Genomic DNA, 13,494 nt, shown 5'->3' on the forward strand with positions numbered 1-13,494 from the left:
TTCTTGGAAGAAAAGTTATGACCAACCTAGATAGTACATTCAAAAGCAGAGACATTACTTTGTCGACTAAGGTCCGTCTAGTCAGGGCTATGGTTTTTCCTGTGGTCCTGTATGGATGTGAGAGTTGGACTGTGAAGATGGCTGAGCACCGAAGAATTGATGCTTTTGAACTGTGGTGTTGGAGAAGACTCTTGAGAGTCCCTTGGACTGCAAGGAGATCCAACCAGTCCAATTCTGAAGGAGATCAGCCCTGGGTGTTCTTTGGAAGGAATGATGCTAAAGCTGAAACTCCAGTACTTTGGCCACCTCATGTGAAGAGTTGACTCATTGGAAAAGACTGTGATGCTGGGAGGGATTGGGGGCAGGAGGAGAAGGGGATGACCGAGGATGAGATGGCTGGATGGCATCACTGACTCGGTGGACGTGAATCTGAGTGAACTCCGGGAGTTGGTGATAGACAGGGAGGCCTGGCGTGCTGCGATTCATGGGGTTGCAAAGAGTCGGACACGACTGAGTGACTGAACTGAACTGAACTGAATAACCATATTAAAAATGAAAAGAATAGCTGCCAATAAATTTGTTAGTATAGATTATTCAACCAATATATTCAAACTATTACTTTGTCTGCATGTAATCTGTATAAAAATTATGAAAAAAATCTTAACTTTGTTTTATTTATTAAATCTTTGAAATCCAACCTATATTTAATAGAGCACATCTCAGTTCTGACAAGCCACAGTGCTGGTGCTCAGGAGATGTGTGCACCCAGGGGCACTTATTAGACAGCGCAGTCTAGAAAACTGTTTTGTTTCCACTGGAGGTTGAAACAGTGTGCAATTTCAAATAATTCTCTTAATTAAAGCAGTTCTGAGGGTACATATTACAAAATAACATGCCAGCAGGACTACATTGTTTTTATTTGTAAAAGAAGAGCTTATACTTAGCTTCATCTGCTTCTTTGTATCTGCTTTCATTTGGTCCAGCATGCCAGTTATTAAAATTAAGATCTGACTACGGTTTACCTGTGTCTATATTCTCCTGAAAGGTGAGGTAAATATGAGTTTTGATTTCAGTCTTCTAAATTATAAGAGTTGATAAATAAATGAACTACTCATGGTAAAGTTTGTTGCATTTTTAAGGGAATGGGACATTTCATAACAATTTAACAGAAAAAAAAAACTCAACATATATTTCAACTTAAGTATGAATGTAACATCTTTACCATTACATTTAATTTACTTTTAATAGCAAATTATTATTTATTAAGTCATATTCTAGCTAAAGTGCAAAGCTCAGTTAAAGGTGCTGTATACACATAGTACAATAAAAAGGGACACTTAACATTCCAATAATAAAGTTTACATACCATTGACCTTTCTACTTGATGTAGTTAATATTGATCAATAAAGATAATTACATTTCAGTTGCAATGTAATGTCATAGTGTGTTCTTATTCACAATAATAGAGAACTTTATCTGACTGCCAATAAAATAGAAAAAAAATACACTTAATTAGGTTCCAAGGTCTCATAATAATAATTATCAAAGCATGGAGATATCTCACTTGTAAAGTCATTACATAGAGACTTTAACAGTAATTTCAACTATTCTATCAGCTATTAAAAGTTAAAGAAAGAAAGGTGCTTTGAACACTCATACATGTTTTTACACACTTTATATTCTCATCTAAGTCTTTAAAACACAAGAAACTAGTTCTATGTTTCAATTATAAACCATAATTGCATATAACCTCAGATGAAACCACCCTTATGGCAGAAAGCAAAGAGGAACTAAAAAGCCCCTTGATGAAAGTGAAAAAAGAGAGTGAAAGAGTTTGCTTAAAACTCAACATTCAGAAAATGAAGATCATGGCATCTGGTCCCATCACTCCATGGCAAATAGATGGGGAAACAGTGGAAACAAGTGACAGATTTTATTTATTTTTTGGTCCAAAATCACTGCAGATGGTGATTGCAGCCATGAAATTTAAAGATTCTTTTCCCTTGGGAGAAAGATAAGTCCAACCTAGACAGCATATTAAAAAGCAGAGATATTACTTTGCTGACAAAGGTCCATATGGTAATGCTATAGTTTTTCCAGTAGTCATGTATGGATGTGAGAGTTGGACAATAAAGAAGGCTGAGCACTGAAGGATTGAAGCTTTTGAACTGTGGTGTTGGAGAAGGCTCTTGAGAGTCCCTTAGACTACAAGAAGATGCAACTAGTCATCCTAAAGGAAATCAGTCCTGAATATTCATTGGAAGAACTGATGTGAAGCTGAAGCTCCTATAGCTTGGCCACCTGGTGTGAAGAACTGACTTATTTGAAAAGACCTTGATGCAAGGAAACATTGGAGGCAAGAGGAGAAGGGGAAGACAGAAAATGAGATGGTTGGATGGCATGACCAATTCAATGGAAGTGTTTGAGCAAGTTGTGGGAGATGGTGAAGGACAGGAAAACCTGGGGTGCTACAGTCCATGGGATCGCAAAGAATCATACATGACTGAGTGACTGAACAACAACAAAGACTCTACAACTAGGGCTTCCCTAGTGGTTCAGACAGTAAAGAATCTGCCTGTAATGCAGGAGACCCCAGTTCAACCCCTGGATTGGGAAGATCCCCTGGAGAAGGGAATGGCAACTCACTCCAGTAGTCTTTCCTGAGAAATCCCATGGACAGAGGAGCCTGGTGGGCTACAGTCCATGGACTCACAAAGATTAGGACATGACTGAGTGACTAACACTTTCTTTCTTTCGACAACATTATGGAACTCAGCATATATACTCAGTCACTTAAAATTCAGATATCCATTATTGACTACAGATGACCTATATTTTGCTTTTCAATACCATGAATTAATTCGAGAAGCATTTTTTTTTTTAATTTATTAGAGTGTTGCTGCTAAGTGACTTCAGTCGTGTCCGACTCTGTGTGACCCCATAGACGGCAGTACACCAGGCTCTTGCGTCCCTGGAACTCTCCAGGCAAGAACACTGGAGTGGGTTGCCATTTCCTTCTCCAATGCATGAAAGTGAAAAGTGAAACTGAAGTCGCTCAGTCATGTCTGACTCTTAGCGACCCCATGGACTGCAGCCTTCCAGGCTCCTCCACCCATGGGATTTTTCAGGCAAGAGCAGTGGAGTGGGGTGCCATTGCCTTCTCCTATTAGAGTGTAGTTGATTTTAAAAGTTGTGCTAGTTCCTGCTGTACAGCAGTGTATCAGCTAAAGATACAGATATATCCACTCATTTTTAGATTCTTTTCCCCATATAAGTCATTATAGAATATTGAGAAGATTTTCCTGTGTTATACAGTAGGTCCTTATTGGTTATCTATTTTATAATTAATAGTGTTTATTTGACAATCCCAGTCTCCCAATTTATCCCTACCCCATTCTTCCCCCCTGGTAAACATAAGTTAGTTTTCTACATCTGTGATTCTATTTTTGTTTTATAAATAAGTTCATTTGTACCATTTTTTTAGATCCCACATATAAGTGATATCTTGTTATATTTGTCTTTTTCTGTCTGACTTATTTCACTCAGTATGATAAACTCTAGGTCCATCCATGTTGGTACAAATGGCATTATTTCATTCTTTTTATGGCTGAGTAATATTCATTGTATATATATATATATATATATAGTATCTTCTTTATCCATCCCACCCCTAAATATCTATTGACAGAGGAATAGATACAGAAGATTTCAAGGATCTATGAAATAATGATTAAAATTACAGGTGCTAGAGTCAAGAATATCTAGATTCAAATCTTAGCTACATCACTTTCTAGGTCTACAATCTTTAATAACCTATGTTGAAGCTGAAACTCCAATACTTTGGCCTCCTGATGCAAAGAGCTGACCCATTTGAAGGGACCCTGATGCTGGGAAAGTTTGAGGGCAGGAGGAGAAGGGGACAACAGAGGATGAGATGGTTGGATGGCATCACCAATACAATGGACATGCGTTTGGGTGGACTCTGGGAGTGGGTGATGGACAGGGGGGCCTGGCATGCTGCAGTTCATGGGGTTGTAAGGAGTCAGACACGACTGAGAGACTGAACTGAATTGAACTGAAAATGTTTTATGCCTTGTTTTTTTTTTTTTAATCTGTAAAAAGGAGATAATATTAATTTACTCATAAAGTTGGATGATGATTAGTGTAGTTAATGGATGTAAAATTATTCAGAACAGTTTTTGGTATAGAGGAAGTGCTCAGTAAACAGTTGGTGATGGTGTTTCACTAGCAGTGGTGGTGGTAGTGGTAGTAGTAGTAGTAGTAATGTCATTACCTATAAATGTGCACACACAGTTTTGGATTCCTTTCGTTTTGGTTGTTGTTTGTTTGTTTCTACATGGTACTCCTTATAGAATCTTACTTTCCCAACCAAGGATAAAATCTGGGCCTTTGGTAGTGAAAATACAAAGCCCTAACCAGCTAATCACCAGGCAATTCCCAGTGCATATAGTATTTGGATCACCTTTCAATTAAGAATCTCTCTGTTGAAAAAAAATTAGCTGTTAATCAAAAAGATAAAATGTATGCTGCTTGTCTATTCCATGAGAGCATTCTATTTAAAGAGTTCCTCAGTAACATCACATATTATTCTTGCTATTTTATTAATTATCTACCTATCTAGATACTCTGAGCTTTAACCTTTGAGCCACTTACAGAGCCATTAATTAATAAACCAGTGACCATTTTATGTATCACCACTGAAAGATTTTGTCCTTTATCATTATCAATATAAGTAAAGATTATTCATTAATTTGGTCACTTTACAAACTCTTTACAATGAAGCTGAACACTGTGAGGAATATTGAGGTTAAGAACAAAGTCTCAGTCCTCTAGGACTTTGCAGTCATAAATCAATGATTTCCAGGAGAGGATTTGTAGTTGAGATTTTTGAGCAAAAATATTCACATTTCTGTTTATATACTTATTTCATCATATTAAATGTTTATTTTGTATATATTTTATATAGTACAAACATGAGTATATGGACAGTTATACATGAATATTTTTTCAGAAATAAAAATGTTAATATATTAGAAAAATTTTAAAAATTATAATGATGCAGGCACATGATATAAATGCCTGGGATCATGTATAAAGAAGTCTAATTACCTATGAAAAATATGATTACATAAATACATAAAATAGGGAGTGTTAGAGAAGAAGATAAGTCTCCTAAGCCTGGAAGTTTGGAGAACACTAGCTCCTGGTGATCATGATTACAGTTTATGAAAAATGAATTGTCTGCCTTCAGAGTGAAAGACTGGAAGAGATAAATGACATTTGTACATATTTAAGGCTGAGTCTGCTACATCTGAATGTCATGGGATTAAGGATTAAGAATGAAAATGTTTGGATGATTGATATGAAGAGAGTATAGAAATCAGGTACCTTGAAGAGTAAGCAGGAACTAGATAACTGAGAACTTTGTATGTCATGCTTAGGAGTAGATATTTCATTCTGTAGGCAATTGAAAATTATTGGAATTTAAATAATGGGGAGATGTGTTCAGATCTGAATTTTACAAAATTTAAAATATTGAGATTTAATATTGATCTATTGATATTGTGAGTTGGGCACAGTGCTGTATATTTCACATGCATTATATAATTAAATTTAATGTTCATTTTCTGTAAGATAGGGACTATTACTAGGCCTGTTTATAGATGAATAAAGAATAAAGAAGATAGCTAACATGCCCAAAGCATATGAGGGTCAGTTCAGTTCAGTTCAGTCGCTCTGTCAGGTCTGACTCTTTGCAACCCCATGAATTGCAGCATACCAGGCCTCCCTGTCTATCACCAACCCCTGGAGATCACTCAAACTCATGTCCATCAAGTTGGTGATGCCATCTAGCCATATATAATGGTGGTAGGACTCAAAACGATGTTCTCTCAATTTTGTTAGTAAGGTGAAGTACAGTGTAAGACTGGAGACTATTAATAAACAGCTGTAAACACATCAAGAAGAGACGGTGAGAGTATAAGCTACTGTGCTAAACTAGGAGTAGGCATTGAGATTAGGAACTGAAATCGGTTCAGCAAATACTTCAGAAGTGTCCCGTGTGTGTGTGTGTGTGTGTGTGTGTGTGTGCTTAGTCGCTCAAGTTGTGTCTGACTCTTTGTGACCCCATGGACTGTTCTTCAAGGCTCCTCTTTCCATGGGGCTTCTCCAGGAAAGAATACTGGAGTGAGTTGCCATGCCCTCCTCCAGGGGATCTTCCCAAATCAGGGATAGAACCAGCTCTGCTGCTTTGCAGGTGGATTCTTTACCATCTGAGGCACTGGGGAAGCCCAAGAATACTGGAGTGGGTAGTCTATCCTTCCTCCAGGGGAACTTCCCAACATAGGAATAGAACCAAGATCTCCTGCAGTGCAGGAAGATTCTTTACCAGCTGAGCTACCCGGGAAGTCTGTTCCTTGTGTGAACAGGTAGAATTCAATGTGGCCACTGCATATACTGGCAGCATAAGTACTGGATATATTGTCCATTATGACATTCAATGTTTGGCCACTCAAAAAAAAATCTGAGATTAATTTTCATGAAAATGGATGCATTTCTTGATAAACAGTAAGATTTCTTTTATGAAATGATAATTTTTATATTAAAAAGGGAAACAATTGAAAAAGTTATGTTCCAATCATATGAATTTTTCTAAATTCCAAGCAAAATTTATTACCAAGACTCCTTAGTAAACACACTTCTTCATACCCTGATCCCAATATTTTTTTATTAAAAGATTAATAACATGTATCTTAGCAACCACAACTGGATTCAAGGCACTTGGGAAAGTCTTGGCAGAATTCAAGATCAAAATGCTCTAAGCTTAGAATGAATGCCAAGTAATTATATGCCTCTTTGCTTCTTAAATGCAGTAAAGAATTTGTATAGATGAAAATATAAAGAAAAACATTAAATAGAAGAAAAAGGGAAGAAGAAAGAAAGAAAAGAAAGGAGGAATGAAAAATTGATAATTAATAAATAAATAATTGTTAAATTATGACAAACTAGAATGATCTAACTTAATTAAATATGAATTTACGTATCCATCTAATGCCAGTAAATAGTTGGCTAACTTTTGGGCTTGGGATCACATTTATGGAAAGAAATTAGTATATAGTTAATGATTATAGAAGATAAAGTGAAGATGACATTAAACATGAACAAAACTTATCAATGTCTACACAAATACTGGAGATACTGTCTACATAGTATTTCAAAGACAAAAGGATAAGAAGCACAGGGAATGTAGATTTGCCTATTAGGACTAGATATTAATAGTCAAATGCCTCATTAGCAAAGTCATAAGAATGAAGATAAAGCAGAACTGTTGGACAATATATTTATTCTTGTTTCTATACGTGAAGAAATTAAAGAACAACTCTAAGGGGAGACTTTAAATTTCCAATGGCTATAACAAAACCAGAATCTCTTACTGTCCTAAAGGTGAAATAAGACAGATAATGCATATGGTTGTTCAGCCACTCATCTGTGTCTGACTCTTTGCGACTCTGTGGACTGCAGCACACCAGGATTCCCTGTCCTTCGTTATCTTCCTGAATTTGCTCAAATTCATGTCCATTGAGTCAGTGATACCATTCAACTATCTCATGCTTTATCATTCTCTTCTCCTCCTGCCTTCAATCTCTCCCAGCACCAGGCTCTTTTCTAATGAGTAGTCTCTTTGCATCAGGTGGCCAAAATATAGGTGCTTCAGCTTCAGCATCAGTCCTTCCAGTGAATATTCAGGACTTATTTCCTTTAGGATGGACTGGTTGGGTCTCTTGAAGTCCAAGGGTCTCTCAAGAATCTTCTCCAACACCACAGCTCGGAAGCATCAATCCTTTGGCACTCAGCCTTCTTTTTGGTCCAACTCTTACATCCATACATGACTACTGGAAAAACCATAGCTTTGACTCTAAGGACCTTGGTCAGCAAAGTAATGTATCTGCTTTTTAATACGCTATCTAGGTTTGTCATAGCTTTTCTTCTAAGGAGTGAGTGTTTTTTAATTTGATGGCTGCAGTCACCATCTGCAGTGATTTTGGAGCCCAAGAAAACAAAGTCTGTCACTGTTTCCATCGTTTCCCCATCTATTTGCCATGAAATGATGGGACCAGAATCCATGATCTTCATTTTTTGAATGTTGAATTTTAAGCCAACTTTTTCACTCTCCTCTTTCACCTTCATTAGGAGGCTCTTTAGTTTCTCTTACCTTTCTGCCATAAAGCTGCCCTAAAGGTAAAACAAGACAGGTAATGCATATGGTAGGAATTCCCTAAGATTTGGGATTGGCCCATGAAGTACAGAAAAGATTAAAGAGGTGAGATATTCTAGTGAATATTGCTGAGATAGAGTGCATGTATATTAATTGGCATGATGAATCCTAAAATTATCAACCTATATGAATTATTTTCACTTATAGCAGAAAACATTTAAAGTATGGTAGATTGAAACCTATAAGAATTACTTAATCTATTCATTTTGACTTACAACTTTGATCATTATGTTCAGATTCTATGAGTAGAGAAAATGAAATGCCCCCAAATTTTTATAATAAATATGCTCCAGTAATTTTGAGAATGGATCTTAACAAAATATTAACTATTTAAGTTTAAGTAGCTGGCTCATATGAGGCACAGGGAAATGATTTTGAGTCTTTAAAAGAGAGAAAACTTATCCTCAAGCTGGAGCACTTTGCTAGTAAAGACATTTTATGTTCACTTTTTAGCTTGATTGCAGGGACTAAAAAAAGCAGGGTGTGAGTCTGAAAATATGACCCTAAGAGCATTTCAGGGGAACCACACAGATGCACACATTTAGGATTTTTCCCCAGGAGGAAACACTAAGCAGTAGAGTAATACATATATGCATTTTTCCCCTAGCAGAATGGTATCATTAATGTTACTCTGTTTTTATAACAAAGAATAACACATTAAAAAAAAAATGGTAAACTGGAACAAAAATCCTTTTCTCCTGATTCCAGGTCAAGTACTCTTTTACTTTCCCCTTGCGTCATTCAGTTATATTGATTAAAAACAAGAAAAAAACTAATAATATAAGGTAATGAATTAACATAAAGATTTAGGAAATTTAATCAGGGGACAGAGCTTTAGATTATCAGAGAAATTTTATAGAGGAAAAGGAATTTGTGCTGGATATCAAATAATGCAAATATTAGGGAAGAACCACGCTACAGAAGGGAGATCAGCTTTGATAATAGAATATTTCCACTCTATTTCATAGAATGCTGTAGAAGTCAAATTTCTAATCATTTTGCCATTAATGATCCTGTAGCAAAGATTTTAGTATCCCTCTCAGCCAGATATTCTTACTAATATCTTGTAATTTTAAGAAAGAATGAATATTTCCAAGACACTTTCACTTACGTTAGGCTTTTTGATTAACACAAATTGCCCTGTGAAATATTGTTAACATTTTATACATGAGAAAATTGAGGCTCAAACATTTTACCTGATCTATTCAGTCATAGAGCTACTTAGTCACAAAAATGTGTTTGAACACAGGTCTTATGACTCCAGGCTTTGTGCTTTTCTATCATATCACATCTAGGACTTATCCAGCTTGACACTGAAACAGTTCTTTGTCAATGGAAAATTCTGAAAGAAGTTGCACAGACATTTTGGAAAGACTGCTACCACCTTTTCTCAGTGCGATGATTGTAACTTTAATCTGGATTTAACTGTAAGAAATTCTAGTTCAACTGTCTCATAAATCTGTTTCCCTCGTGGCTACTTATGTGCCCTCAGGCTTTCTGTTGGCAGAAATCTCAGAGATTAATGTTGCCAAGATGTTTGCAATGTCCCACATGCATTATATGGCTCTTATTTTCACCATCTAACTCTATCTAGTCAAGGGTAAGGGAAGGGTATGATCAGTAAGTAAAAATAAGTATAGATTACTTATAATGATATTAAAATTCCATAGCAAAGACCACAGTAGAATGTTTTTATTTTTTATTTTTTTAATGTTTTTATTTTTAATGTTTTTATTTTTCAGTGGAAACCAAGGCCCCTATGTAGGGGAGACAACATTTTCCTTTTCCTCTTCTAGATGCTTTGGCTGGTCTAATTATTAAATTGACATGAAATAGATTAATAACAGAAAAACAAATTTAACCTGTTCCTAGGGGAGCTCATGGAAATATGAGGGTCAAAGAAGTGAGCACACAAGATGTTACCTGAGAGTAGGTTCTTTTCTTGTCACAGAAAGATTTCAGAGATGGGACATGTAGGTAAGAAACCAAAGTGAGTATTTATTAAGCTATAGTATATTCTCAGGGCTTCCATGGTGGCTCAGCCGTAAAGAATCTTTGAGCAATGCAGGAGCCACAGGAGACACAGGAGACACAGGTTCGATCCCTGGGTCAGGAAGATCTCCTGGAGAAGGGCATGGCCACCCACTCCAATATTCTTGCCTAGAGAATCCCATGGACAGAGGAGCCTGGCAGGTGACTGTGCATAGGGTTGCACAGAGTCAGACATGACTGAAGTGACTTACTATGCAAACAAACTCTTAAGAGGAGAGTGGGCAAAGTCAGGTTAGTGGCTGTTGTGAGTTTCTTTGTTAAGCTGGTTGCATGGGACATGAAAATGAATGGGTGGAATATTCATTGAGGAAGGAGGGTTTGGGGTAATATTTTCTGATTTTCGTGCCAGCCCCACCTTTCTGAGGGGAGGAAGGACTTTTGAATGTCTTGATCAAAAATGTCATGGCCATGTTGCATGATGGGAGTTTCTTATCTACAAGGCTAATTTCATTGTAATGAGGGTATAATAAGCAAAAGTTATATTTCCACCCAGGAGATTCCATTTCTTGCATTTCTTTATTTACTTTCAGGACTCTTATCACTCCAAAATATGTGATTTCCCATCATTGTGGAGGTGTCTGCTTTACTTTGTCTGCTCAAGGACCCATGTTGTTCACAAGATGCATGGTTTCCTGCCATTGGCCCAGGTTCCTCTTTCTCTACTCATATTTAGTTATCTGCCTGCTCTAACACAAGAAGTATTTACATCGTTTAGACAAAAGCATAAAATTTGTGACCAATTGACAAGATTAAAGAAGCGGGTTTTGGTTTAGTAAATTAGTGTAGAAGTAACAAAATTTGTTTATATGACCTTCTCTGGCCTAAATTCTCTATCTCTGATTGTAAAGGAGTCTCCATCTCTTGGTTGATAGGATACCTTTCATATAGGAAAATTAATTTCTGCATTCAGGGGAAGATAAGCAAGTGGGAGTGTGCCTCTTGCACTGTCTGCCTCTTAAGTAACTTTAATTCAAAATAATTAATATTTTGAATCTGGCATTATTTGGGGGTGGCCCAATAATTGATGCTTTTGAACTGTGGTGTTGGGCAAGTCTCTTGAGAGTCACTTGGACAACAATGAGATTAAACTCAGTTCAGTTCAGTTTGGTCACTCAGTCATGTCCAACTCTTTGTGACCCCATGGACTGCAGCATGCCAGGCCTCCCTGTCCATCACCAACTCCCAGAACTTACTCAAACTCATGTCCATCGAGTTGGTGATGCCGTCCAACCATCTCACCCTCTGTCATCCCCTTTTCCTCCTGCCTTCAATCTTTCCCAGCATCAGGGTCTTTTCAAATGAGTTAGATCTTCGCATTAGGTAGCCAAACTATTGGAGCTTCAGCTTCAGCATCAGTCCTTTCAATGAACACCCAGGACTGATCTTCTTTAGGATGGACTGGTTGGATCTCTTTGCAGTCCAAGGGACTCTCAAGAGTCTTCTCCAACACCAGTTCAAAAGCATCAGTTCTTTGATGCTCAGCTTTCTTTATAGTCCAACTGTCACATCTTCTCACAGCATCTTCTGCTTTTGGCTGCAGATGGTCTTTAACATGTAGTGGGTTGGGCCATTTAAGAGAGTTACTTAGTTTTCCTATGTATCTTCCATATATAAAAGAGGTATATATATTATTATGGTTTTGTTTGTTTTTCTCCTGATAATTTATGTCTAATTACAAGAGGGTGTTCTTGTCAAAATCCAAACTAGTCAATTCTAAAAAAAATCAACCCTGAATATTCTTTGGAAGGACTAAAAGGTGAAGCTGAAGCTTCACTGTTTTGTACATCTGATGCAAAGAGCTAACTCATTACAAAAAAATTCCGATGCTGGGAAAGACTGCGGGCAGGAGGAGAAGGGGGTGACAGAGGATGACATGGTTGGATGGCATCATTGACTCAGTGGATATGAGTTTGACCATCTCTGAGAGATAGTGAAGCACAGGTAAGCCTGGCATGCTTCAATTTATGGGGTCACAAAGAGTCAGACACAAATGAGTGACTGAACAACGTCCCAAACCCATTCCCAGCATGTCTGTACTTTATTTATGTTGTGGGGGAGGAAAAAAAATTATCTGTCCTTTTAGGATTTTCACTGAGATACCTCCTTGTAGTTAGATATAAATTATCAGGAGAAAAACAAACAAACAAACAAACAAAAACTAATAGTATATAAATGCCTCTTTTATATATGGAAGATACATAGGAAAACTAAGTAACTCCCTTAAATTGCCCAACCCATCACAGACCTGCCTCTTGAGAAATCTGTATGTAGGCCAGTAAACAACAGTTAGAACTGATTCCAAATAGGAAAAGGAGTACATCAAGGCAGTATATTATATCCCTGCTTACTTAACTTATATGCAGAGTACATCATGAGAAACACTGGACTGGAAGAAACACAAGCTGGAATCAAGATTGCCGGGAGAAATATCAATAACCTCAGATATGCAGATGAAAACACCCTTATGGCAGAAAGTGAAGAGGAACTAAAAAGCCTCTTGATGAAAGTGAAAGAGGAGAGTGAAAAAGTTGGCTTAAAGCTCAACATTCAGAAAACAAAGATCATGGTATCCGGTCCCATCACTTTATGGGAAATAGATAGGGAAACAGTGGAAACAGTGTCAGACTTTATTTTTCTGGGCTCCAAAATCACTGCAGATGGTGATTGCAGCCATGAAATTAAAAGATGCTTACTCCTTGGAAGAAAAGTTATGACCAATCTAGATAGCATATTCAAAAGCAGAGACATTACTTTGCCAACTAAGGTCCATCTAGTCAAGGCTATAGTTTTGCCAGTAATCATGTATGGATGTGAGAGTTGGACTGTGAAGAAGGCTGAGCGCCAGAGAAATGATGCTTTTGAACTGTGGTGTTGGAGAAGACTCTTGAGAGTCCCTTAGACTGCAAGGAGATCCAACCAGTCCATTCTGACAGAGATCAACCCTGGGATTTCTTTGGAAAGAATGATGCTAAAGCTGAAATTCCAGTACTTTGGCCACCTCATGCGAAGAGTTGACTCATTGGAAAAGACTTTGATGCTGAGAGGGATTGGGGGCAGGAGGAGAAGCGGACGACAGAGGATGAGATGGCTGGATGGCATCACTGACTCGATGGAAGCGAGTCTGAGGGAACTCGGAGTTGATGATG

Source organism: Ovis canadensis, chromosome 11 (assembly GCF_042477335.2).
Source record: "Ovis canadensis isolate MfBH-ARS-UI-01 breed Bighorn chromosome 11, ARS-UI_OviCan_v2, whole genome shotgun sequence".
Taxonomy (NCBI): Eukaryota; Metazoa; Chordata; class Mammalia; order Artiodactyla; family Bovidae; genus Ovis; species Ovis canadensis.